Source organism: Camelus bactrianus, chromosome X, assembly GCF_048773025.1.
Source record: "Camelus bactrianus isolate YW-2024 breed Bactrian camel chromosome X, ASM4877302v1, whole genome shotgun sequence".
NCBI lineage: Eukaryota > Metazoa > Chordata > Mammalia > Artiodactyla > Camelidae > Camelus > Camelus bactrianus.
In genome coordinates, this window is record NC_133575.1 from 27,380,856 (window position 1) to 27,393,193 (window position 12,338).

Genomic DNA, 12,338 nt, shown 5'->3' on the forward strand with positions numbered 1-12,338 from the left:
CAATGTTTCAGATGGACAACAAAGTGATTCAGTTATATACATATATTCTTTTTTAGATTCTTTTCCATTATAGGTTATTACAAGATATTGAATATAGTTCTCTGTGCTATACAGATGGTCCTTGTTGTTTATCTATTATATATATAGTAGTATCTGTTTATCTCAAACTCCTAATTTATCCCTCTCTCCCTCCTTTCCCCTTTGGTAACCATTAGATTGTTTTTTAGTTATCTGCTTGTTCGGATCTGTTTCTGTGTTTTCTACTGTATTCCATTGATCTATGTATCTATCTTTACATTAGTACCACATAGTCTTAATTATTGTAGCTATGTAATAAGTATTCAAATTCGGTAGATGGCTTCCTCCCATTTTATAATTTTTTTTCCAAAATTGTTTAGGCTATTCTAGATTCTTTTCCTTTCCATATAAATTCTAGAATTAACTCATCTATACTTATAGAATATCATGCTGGTATTTTGATAGGAATTGCATTAAACTTCCATATCAATTTAGAGAGAATTGTCATTGTTACTATGTCAAGGCTTCCAATCCATGAATACACTATGTCCCTACGTTTATTTAGATCATCCTTGATTTCTTTCACCAAGATTTTAGAGCTTTTAAGATATGTCTTATAACATGTTTTGATATATTTACATCTGAATATTTAATTTTTGAATGATTGTAATGGTATTGTATTTTTAAAATTTTCCCACCTGTTCATTGCTAGTATATAGAAATACAATTAATTTTTGTATGTTAATCTTTTATCCTGTGATCTTGCCAACCCACTTACTAGTTCTAGAAGATTTTTTTGGTAGATTCCTTAGGTTTTCTATGTAGACTGTGATGTCATCTTCAAATAGAGACAGCTTAATTTATTCATTTCTGATCTATGTGACTTTATAGCTTTTCCTTGACTTATTGTCCAGTAGTATGTTGAATAGCAGTGGTATGGGTGAAATCCTTGCCTTGTTCTTAGTCTTAGGGGGAAAGCATTCAGCCTTTCACAGTTAAGTGTGATTTTAGCTGTAATTTTCTTTCATATGCTCTTTATAAACTTAAGGGAATTTCTCTCTATTACTAGTTTTCTGAGAGTTTTTTTTATCATAAATGGATATTGAATTTTGTGAAATGATTTTTCTGCATCAGTTGATATGATTGTATGATTTTTCCTATTAGGCCTGTTAATGTGGTATGTTTCAATGATTGATTTTCAAACGTTGAACCAGCCTTACATGCCTGAAATAAACCCCGCTTGGTCATGTTGTGTAATTATTGTTATATATTGTTGAATTTTGTTTGTTAATAACTTGTTAAGAATTTTTACATCTAATATCATGAAAGATATTCATCTATGGTTAATTTTTTCTCCTGTCTTTGTATGGTTTGGGTATCAAGGTAATACTGGCTTTATAAAATGGGTTGGAAGTGTCCTCTTCTCTTCTGTTTTCTAGAAGAGATTGTATAAAATTGGTGTTATATCTTCTTAAACATTTTGTAGAGTTCTCCAGTGATGCCATCTAGGCACGAGAATTTATTTTTCAGGAGACTTTCAATTACAAATTATATTTCCATAATAGTTTAGAGCTATTCAAATTATTTATTTCTTATGATGAGTTTTTACTAATTAGTGCTTTTTGAGGAACTGGTCCATATTATCTAAAATTTAAATTTATTAGTATAGAGTTGTTTGTAATATTCCATTATATCCTTTAATATTTGCAAGGTCTGTAGGGATATCCCCTTTTTCGTTCCTGATATTACTAATTTGTATTTTCTCTATTTTTCCAAAATCAATCTTCCTTAAAGTTTGGCAATTTTATTATTTCAAGGATCAACTCTTTGTTTCATTGATGTGCCTCTATTTTTTTCTATTTTCAAGTTGATTGATTTCTGCTTTTATTTTTATCATTACCTTCTTTCTCCTTGGAATGGTTTAGTTTGCTCTTCTTTTTCTTTGTTCTTGAGGTGGAAGCTTAGATTATTCCACTGTACACGTATACCACATATTCTTTATCCAATCATCTGTCAGTGAACATTTGAATTGTTTCTGTATCTTGGCCATTGTGAATAATGCTGCTTTGTACATGGGGATGCAGATATTTCCTTGAGATTCTGATTCCACTTCTTTTGCGTGTATACCCAGAAGTGAGGTTGCTGAATGATGCGCTAGTTCGATTTTCAATTTTTTCACGAAACCTCTATAGTGTTTTACATAGTGTCCACATTATTCTACATTCCCACCAATAGCGTATAAGGGTTTCAACTTCTCCACATCCTCATCAGTACTTATTATCTTTCATTTTTTGGTAATAACCATTCTATCAGGTATGTCATGATATTGTGATTTTGATTTGCATTTCCCTAATGACTAGTGATGCTGAGCACCTTTTCATATATGTGTTGGCCATGTGTGTGTATTCTTCGGAGAAATATCTATTCAAGACCTTTGCTCATTTTTAAAATTGAGTTGTTTTGTTCTTGTTGTTGTTACTGTTGCTGTTGAGCTATAGGAGAGTCTTATATATTTTAGATATAAACCCCTGATGATATAGATGATTTGCAAATGTTTTCTCTTATTCCACAGGTTGCCTTTTTATTCTGTTGATTGTTTTGCTGTGAAGAAGGGTTTTTTTGGATGTATTCCCATTTTTTAACATTTTTCATTTTATTGCTTGTGCTTCTGGTTTCAACTCGAAGAAGTCATTTTCAGTCCCAATGTCAAGAAACTTTTCCCCTGTTTTCTTTAAGGAGTTTTATGGTTTCAGGTCATACGTTTAAGTCTTTCATACATTTTGGGTTGATTTTTATGTATGGTGTAAGATAATTGTGCAACTTAATTCTTTTTTCATGGGAATATCTAGTTTTTCCAGTACCATGTATTGAAGAGATTATCATTTTCCCATTGTGTGTTCTTGGCACACTTGTTGAAGATCAACTGACCATATATGCATGAGCTTATTTCTGGGCTCTCTGTTATGTTCCATTGGGCTATATGTCTATTTTTATGCCAGTACTGTACTGTTTTTGTTTTCATTTTGTTTTGTTTTCAATTTTGAGATACAACTGATATATAACATTGTATTAGTTTAAGGTATACAATGTAGTGATTTGATATATGTGCAGGCATGCCTTGATTTATTGTGTTTCACTTTATTGTGCTTTGCAGATATTGTAATTTTTACAAATTGAAGTTTTGTGGCAACCTCGTGTTGAACAAGTCTATTGGTGCCATTTTTCTAATAGCATTTGCTCACTTCATGTCTCTGTGTTACATTTTGGTAATTCTTGCAATATTTCAAAGTTTTTCATTGGTATTATATTTGTTATAGTGATTTGTGATCAGGGATCTTTGATGTTACTATTGTAATTGTTTTGGGGCACCATGAAATGCACCCATATAAAGTAGTGGACTTAATCAATAAATGTTGAGTATGTTCTGACTGCTCCATAGACTGGCCATTCCCCCATCTCTCTGTCTCCCTCTCCTTGGGCCTCCCTATTCCCTGAGACACCACAATATTGAAATCAGGCCAATTGATAACCCTACAATGGAAGAGTTGCATGTTTCTCACTTTAAATTAAAAGCTAGAAATGATTAAGCTTAATGAGGAAAGCATGTTGGAAGCTGAGAGAGGCTGAATGCTAGGCCTCTTGCACCAGTTATCCAAGTTGTGAATGCAAAGGAAAAGTTCTTGGAGGAAATTAAAGTGGTACTCCAGTGAACACACAAATGATAAGAAAATGGAACAGCTTTAGTGGTCTAGATATACTATCAAATCAGCCACAACAGTCCCTTAAACCAAGTCTAATCCAGAGCAAGGCTCTAACTCTCTTCAAAGCTATGAAGGCTGAAAAAGGTGAGGAAGCTGCAGAAGAATTTGAAGCTAACAGAGTTTGGTTCATGAGGTTTACGGAAAGAAGCCATCTCAGAACATCATAGTGCAAGGTGAAGCAGCAAGACTGTTATAGAAGCTGCAGCAAATTGTTCAGAAGATATTGCCAAGGTAGTTAATCAGGGTGGTTACACTAAACAACAGATTTTCAATGTAGACCAAACAGCCTTTTAGTGGAAGAAGATGCCATCTAGGATTTTCATAGCCAGAGAAGAGAAATCAATGCCTGGCTTCAAAGGACAGGCTGACTCTCTCGTTCGGGGCTAATGGAACTTCAAGTTGAAGCCAGTGCTCATTTACCATCCTGAAAATCCTAGGGCCCTCAAGAATTATACTAAATCTTCTCTGCCTGTGCTCTAGAAATGGAACAAGAAAGCCTAGATGACAGTACTCCTGTTTACAACATGGTTTACTGAATATTTGAAGCCCACTGTTGAGACCTACTGCTCAGAAAAAAAAATTCCTTTCAAAATATTACTGTTCATTGACAATGCACCTGATCACCCAAGAGCTGTGATGGAGATGTACAGTGTATGAGATTCATATTTTCATACCTGCTAACACAACATCGATTTTGCAATCCATAAGTCAAGGAGTAATTTCAACTTTCAAGTCTTATTAAGAAATACATTTTGCAAGGCTATAGCTGCCATAGATAGTGATTCCTCTGACAGATCTGGGCAGAGTGAATTGAAAACCTTCTGGAAAGGATCCCTTATTTTAGATGCCATTAAGAAAGTTCATGATTCATGTGAAGAACTCATTAACAAGAGTTTAGAGGAAGCTGATTCCAACCCTCATGGATGACTTGAAGGGCTCAAGACTTAAGTGAAGGAAGTAACTGCAGACATGGTGAATATAGCAAGAGAACTAATTAGAAGCAGAGCCCGAAGATGTCACTGAATTTCTGAAATCTGTTGATAAACTTTAACAGATGGAGAGTTGCTTCTTATGAGTGAGCAAGGAAAGTAGTTTCTTGAGATGGAATCCATTCCTGGTGAAGATGAGGTGAAGACTGTTGAAATGGCAACAAAGGATTAATAATTACATAAATTTAGTTGATAAAACAGGAGCGTGATTTAAGAGGATTAACCCCAGCTTTGAAAGAAGTTCTACTGTGGGTAAAATCCTATCAAATAGCATTGCATACCACAGAGAAATCTTTCGTCAAAGGAAGAGTCAGTTAATGCACCCATTTCATTGTTGTCTTACCCTAGCCTTCAGCAACCACCACCTTGATTAGTCAGTGTCATCAACACTGAGGCAAGATCCTCCACCAGCAAAAAAATTCCCACTTGCTTGAAGGCTCAGATGATAATTTGCATATTTTAGCAATAATGTATTTTTTATTTAAAGTATGCACATTGTTTTTTAGACATACTGCTATTGCACACTTAAAAGACTACAGTAGAGTGTAAACAGAATTTTTACATACACTAGGAAACCAAAAGAATTCATGTGGCTCACTTTATCACAATAGTCACTTTATTGCAGTGGTCTGGAACTGAACTTGCAATATCTCTAAAGTATGTCTGTGTATATTGTGAAACGATTACCACAGTAAGTTTAGTTTACATCTTGCTGACTCACTCCCCTCATTTTAACACTGAAATCAATAGATCAAGTAAAGCAGATTCTCTTCCCTAATATAGGTGGGCCTCATCCAATCAGTTGAAGGCCCACATAGAACAAATGCTGACCCTCTCCTGAATAAGAGGAAATTCCTCTTGCCTGGCTGCCTTTGAGTTGGAATATCTGGGTTTTTTTTTCCTGCCTTTGAATTTGAACTCAAACATCAGCTTTTTCTGGGTCTTGAACTTGCTGGCTTTCTGATGGAAACTGTACCATGAGCTCTCCTGGTTCTCAGGCCTTTGAAGTTGGCCTGGAACTATACCACTGGCTCTCCTGGCTTTTCAGCTTACTGACTGCAGATCTTGGGACTTGTCAGCCTATGTAATCACCTGAGCTAATTCCTTATAAATCTCTTTGTGTATGTTTCAGTATATATCTATGGTTCTTTTCTAAAGCTCTATGTATATCCTTTAAGCCCATCATTTAATTTCAGCAATGAATATAGATTATATTTTTGAGACACGACTGAAATATTATTTTCCAAATTAATTTGGGCTCTTTGAAAAAGTTGTTTCTAAAATTATAACTATGTGAGGTGAGGGATCTTAGGGAAAGTTAGAATAAGGACAAAGGTTCTGGAGCAAAACCAGTGATGGAAAACATGGCATATGGTGGGGAGGGTCAGACTATTCCTTGTCTCAATATTGGTCCATGTGTAAGATTTGGGCTTTTACTGTAATATAAATTAACAACTACTGAATGGATTGAGGTAATAGAATAACATGTCTCAATGTAAGCTTCAGAATTCTCACCCTGGAGAAATTACTAGAAGAGGGGCTGAATGGAAGAAAAGTGCTAGTGGAGATTAATAATATGCACTCAATATTTTAATAAGTAGTTTAATTTCAGAGAAAACATAAATGATTAAATTATTTTCCTGCTGATGCTTCTTGTCACACATATCTAGGGAAATCTTAGTTTATTGATTCATTCATCTCTAACCTGAGGCATAATTTCCACTCAGCTCCTTGAAGTGCACACACAGTGTCTGGAAGCAAATACCATTTCTAAAGTACTATCCTCACAAACTCAGACCTACTCAGCGATGGCAAATATCACACAGAGTGTTAGTAAAGGTACAAAAGATCCAAATCAAATAGCACTCAGAGAAGATGGAGAGATGCGTGCTTTATCCTATTATGTTTACAGACGGCATAGGGAAGGAAGTTCTCTCCACAATTCCCTTTAGTTTATTTTCCAGGAGATCTTACATTAAGGAAGCAAACAAAACAAGAAAAAAATTATAGCTTTAAGAACTGCCAGACTAAATAGCTCTTTCTGAAAGGACTAGTGGTTTCTTTTGGATACAGTTAAGTGCCAGAGCTGTAATTTTCCATTTACTTTCCTTTGTCATTGTATATGTAGGGTATTTACCCCAATTTGATGCCATTTGCTCTTTCTTAGAGAAAGTTGTGCTGCAGATCCATATCAACCACATTTCTTCTCCTAAAGCATGTTATAAAAACTATCTCTGTCACTCTTCTTTTGACATCGGCCATTTCCTCATACAGAACTCAGTCATCAAATGATTGAAGGCCCATGTAATTCAGCTGTAATGGATTGTGTTTTAAACTGCTCTAGTTTATAATACCATAGGCCACATATCTTAAAGTGCACACACTTCAAATAGGAAAGATCAAGTTCTGCTGTCATTGTTACTGGAATGTGACAGCTTTTGATTTGTAGGGGGTTTTGGTGGGGGAGGGTACTTAATTTGAGCTAAGACGCATAAATCATAGGTGAACTTGAGGGGCTGGATGCGAGTTACTGAAAGTTGGGTAGCTTGAACAGCAGTGTAACTTACACATCTTTTTTCTTAGATCAGCTCACTTTTCACCTACTTTACACCAATTTCCTTTAATACAGCTTTAAAAAAATAAACCTATTGCTTAAATAGTGCACCTTTTCACAGAGCAATATGACTATACCTTGGCTATAACACTAGTTGGAAGTCGATGTAGTTTAATGCATAATATATTATGCCTTTTTCCCCCAAAGGGCTTGATTATCTTACTGCAGTAATACATACCACTTGAATTAACAATTAAAACACTCTCTACCGGCATTTTATTCTTTTTTCAAAATGCTGAATATGTACATTCTATGCATTCAGCAATTTTGGCATGCTTTGTTCCCAGTGTCTTGAAAAGTAAACTGGCACATGGTAATAATTCACTACATATATGCAAGAGTAAGTAAATGGGTTAGTGAAGTGTTTGAATACACACTCTGGATTCTACCATTGATTCATATTGCTTTAAATAAGGGTGTGGGCATGTGTTTCTCTCTCTTTCCCTGTCTTCCTCATTCTCTCTCTGTTAACCGCTCCTTCCTTCCCTGTCTCCCATGCCATCTCCCCTTTCACTCTTTCTTGTCATTCTCTCGGTGATTTGAATGTGCACTCTCAGTTGAGAACCAGTGAGACCTTCAGGCAGAGAAAGAAACTGATCCATAATGGAAAATATAGTCCAATGGTGAGAAGCTTTAAGAAGACTGATTTGACCTCAAGAAAAACTTTCTAAACATTTATGGCAATTACAAAGTGGAGTTGCGTTCTTCTGCAAACAGTGACTTTCTTATCACTAGAGATGTTTGAGAAGAAATGCAAGCACCAGCACAGGTGGATCCAGGCTAGACAGAAAAATGCAAGAAGGGATTACACTGGGAACACTTAAAAACAGTTAAGTATGACTGAAAAATGCAGAGAAAAAAACAGACAAAAGGTTTCCTCATGATATGTTTTATTTAAGTGTACTCATCATACACATCTTCATCCCAAATCAATTTCTAGGTTTTTTTTTGACATATTAACTAGTGACTCTTTAAAATCAGCACAATCAAGAAATACATATGCTAGTGTCAGTTTTGTGTGTGTGTGTGTGTGTGTGTGTATTTATATACTTATATATGTACACTTACATATGTATTGGTAATAATTTGAAAACTTAAACAATAGGAATTTTCCAATTAGTTAAGTGCCTAACGTATGGTTTAATAATATAATGGCCTTGTATAGCCAATTCCATGAATACTAACAAGAACAGTTAATCCATGTGTTCACATTAAGAAGTTATAGAGCTATTTCAATGAAGATTTACTGACTTTTCATTAATTTTGTTTTTGTATCTCCTCTATTGGGATTGCCTTAGAGTCAGTCTTAATCAATTTATGGCCATGCACTTTTGGACAAAACTGAAAATAATAAAAGCAACAGCAAACAGTATAATTTGGAGGAACTCAGTTACTTTTTCACTAGATGTAACTCAAAATATTATGTTTTGATTTTTAATGTGAAACTCCCTCTCCCCCAAAATGTTGACAGTATTTCATCATTCAGAAAACTCTAATGAGGGAATACAAGCATAAGTTCAAAAGATTTCTTAAATGTTTTGAATACTGTAAAATGTTTGTCATCACACAATGATTCCATTGGTGGAAAACACTCATTTCCATGTGAAATGTTATATATACCTATAGAAAGTAGGTAGTCATTCATATATTTTAGAATCATATATTGTGCATGTAGAGGAGAGGTTAATTATTGTAGTTTTTTTTAATCCTCCAAATTTTAACAGTGGGAATATGTTCTTTTTTTATTGAGTTATAGTCAGCTTACAATGTTGTGTCAATTTCTGGTGTGCAGCACAATTTTTCAGTCATACATGAATATACGTATATTGATTTTCATATTCTTTTTCACTGTGAGCTACTACAAGATCTTGAATATATTTCCCTGTGCTATACAGTATAAACTTGTTTTATCTATTCCATATATACCTGTTAGTATCTACAAATCTCAAACTCCTAGTTTGTCCCTTCCCACCCACCTCTCCCCTGGCAACCATGAGTTTGTAGTCTATGTCTGTGAGTCTGTTTCCATTTTATATTTAAGTTCATTTGTCTTCTTCTTTTTTTTTAGATTCCACAAATGAGTGATGTCATATGGTATTTTTCTTTCTTTTTCTGGCTTACTTCACTTAGAATGACATTTTCCAGGGCCATCCATGTTGCTGCAAATGGCATTATGTTGTCATTTTTATGGCTGAATAGCATTCCATTGTATAAATATACCACAACTTCTTTATCCAGTCATCTGTCAATGGGCATTTAAGTTGTTTCCATGCCTTGGCTATTGTAAATAGTGCTGCTATGAACATTGGGGTGCAGATGTCTTTTTGAAGTAGAGTTCCTTCTGCATATATGCCCAGGAGTGGGGTTGCTGGGTCATATGGTAAGTCTGTGTTTAGTCTTTTGAGGAATCTCGGTACTGTTTTCCACAGTGGCTGCACCAAAATGCATTCCCACCAACAGTGTAAGAGGGTTCCCTTTTCTCCACAGCCTCTCCAGCAATTATCATTTGTGGACTTTTGAATGATGGCCAGGGGATATGTTCTTAATTTCTTCTTACAGAAAACAATTTGTAAACAGACATTTTGGTCAGTGTGGTAGGCAGAATAATGCGTAATCCAAAAATAGTCGTGTCCTAATTCCAGAAACTTGTGAATATCTTAGCCGACATGCCAAAAAGGAATTAAGGTTGGATTAAGATGGAACTAAGATGGTTGATCAACAGATCTTGAGATGGGGAAGATTCTCCTGGATTATCCAGGTCGGCCCAGTATAATCACATAGGTCCTTATTAGTGGAAGATCAGGGTAGGAGAGAGAGAACCAAAGAGGTGGCAGCATGAGAAGGACTTGACCACATGTTGCTGGCTTTGAAGATGAAGGAGTGGAACCATGAGTCAAGGAATGAAGGCAGCCTCTAGAACCAGGAAAATGTAAAGAAAAGAATTCTCCCCTGGAGTGTCCAGAAGGAATGCAGCCCTGCTAACTCCTTGACTTTAACACAATGAGATCCATTATAGACTTCTGAATTCCATAACACTGAGATAATAAATCTGTGTTATTTTAAGGCATTACATTTTTGATAATCTGTTAGAGCAGCAATAGGGAATTAAAACAGTCAGTTAGCAGGCATTTTTTATAGTCATAATCCCATTGAAATGGTTTGATAAATGATTATGATTTTTTTCTAGTATCTTCACTGGTGTTATGTACACTCAATTATAGTTTATTAAAATACTTTAAATGTCTTGAAAGAGACCTATGTATCAGCCTATGAGTGGTTAAATTTTTTTCTCAAAAAATCTCTTTTTTAACTATGAAAAAAAGTATCCAGTGGACACACATTGCCCAGGTTTTTATGTTCATTGTTTAGTTGCCTAATCTGAAACTTCTAAAACAAAATAGCATTTATAATAGTTCTGAATAGGACGAGGAATGATGTGCAGTGTCCCTCAATACACTGAACATTTCTAATTAAGATAAATGCTACCCAGAGCTGTAATTATGAAAAATGCACACAGTGGTGGAACCATCCTTTTATTTTAGTAATTAGTTAGTCATGGGTATATCTTGCTTAATAGCTGGATCTAACCTCCAAAAGTTTAATTTATGTTTTTCTCTAATTACTATATCAAATAGTAGTTTGTATAACCACTAGAGATTTCTCACAAAATTAATATTGAGCTCTACTTTCTCTTTTTTAAATTTAGTCCTTAGTATTTATAATGATGGTAACACTAAATTTAAAAAAGAACTTGTTCATGAGGACTTTAAAGTTTTTGCCTTTGCAACTCCAATTGCACGTATTCATCCCTACCTCACCACTGAAGCCACCTCAGCCAGCAACACTGCAGATGCCCACACCCTAGGACCCAGTGCAGCAACTATGCACACACCCAGAGCTAGTCCTGGCCCCTAAGGCCATGCACATGCACATCACCATCCTAGCACCTGTAGCTGCACACGTGTACACAACTGGCCCCCACTGCCATGCATGCACCCACATATAGCTCCAGTAGCCATGAGAACGAACACTGGAAGCTCCAGACCCCAAAGCTAACTGTGCACTCGCAATCAGCCTTGGTCCCTGCTGCTGGCCTTGGCTTTTGCCAACACACATGTACTCATAGCCAGCCTCTGAAGCCAGATGCATGCATGCCATTTGCTCTGGCCCCCAACACTACCTGCCCTGGTTTTCCACTTCTGGACCTGGAGGTGCCACTGAGGACTCCAACATCCCTTGCAACCCTTGCACTGAGGACTCCATGGACCCCGTAAAGTTCTTGCCTCCAAGGACTACAGAATTACCAATATCATGGACCCTAGATAACTGAGCTGATGATACACCACACCCCACTGAACCCAGACACATCACATGCCCCCACACACGGCACCCTGGCCACTATACCAGGTAGCACAGTGTGCTCCAGTGTACCCTCCAACCAGGTGAAGGTCTTTCCTTATAGCCCATAAAGCCTAGAAGACTGCTTCTTCAAATGCAAAGGCACTTACACAAGCTACAAAACTAGTGAAGAATCAGGGAAACATGATATGACCAAAAGAACACAATAAACTTCCACTAACCAATGCCTAAGAAATGGACATCTCTAAGCTTCTGACAATGAATTCAAAATAATTGTTCTAAATAAACTCAGCAAGCTATAAAAGAAAACAGATTTTAAAAATTAACAAAATCAAGAGAACAATACAAGTACAAAATGAGAAGTTTAACAAAGAGATAGACAACATAAAAATGAACCAAGGAAAATTTTGGAGCTGAAGAATAATACACTGACTGCAATAAAAATACAATAGATCTTCAACAGCAAACTTGATAAGGCATAAGAAAGAAGGAGTGAACTTGAAGATGTCATTTGAAATTACCAGTCAGAGGAGAAAGAAGAATGGAAAGGAATGAAGGAAGCCTGTAGGAGTCATGAGACATCATTAGTAGAGCTAT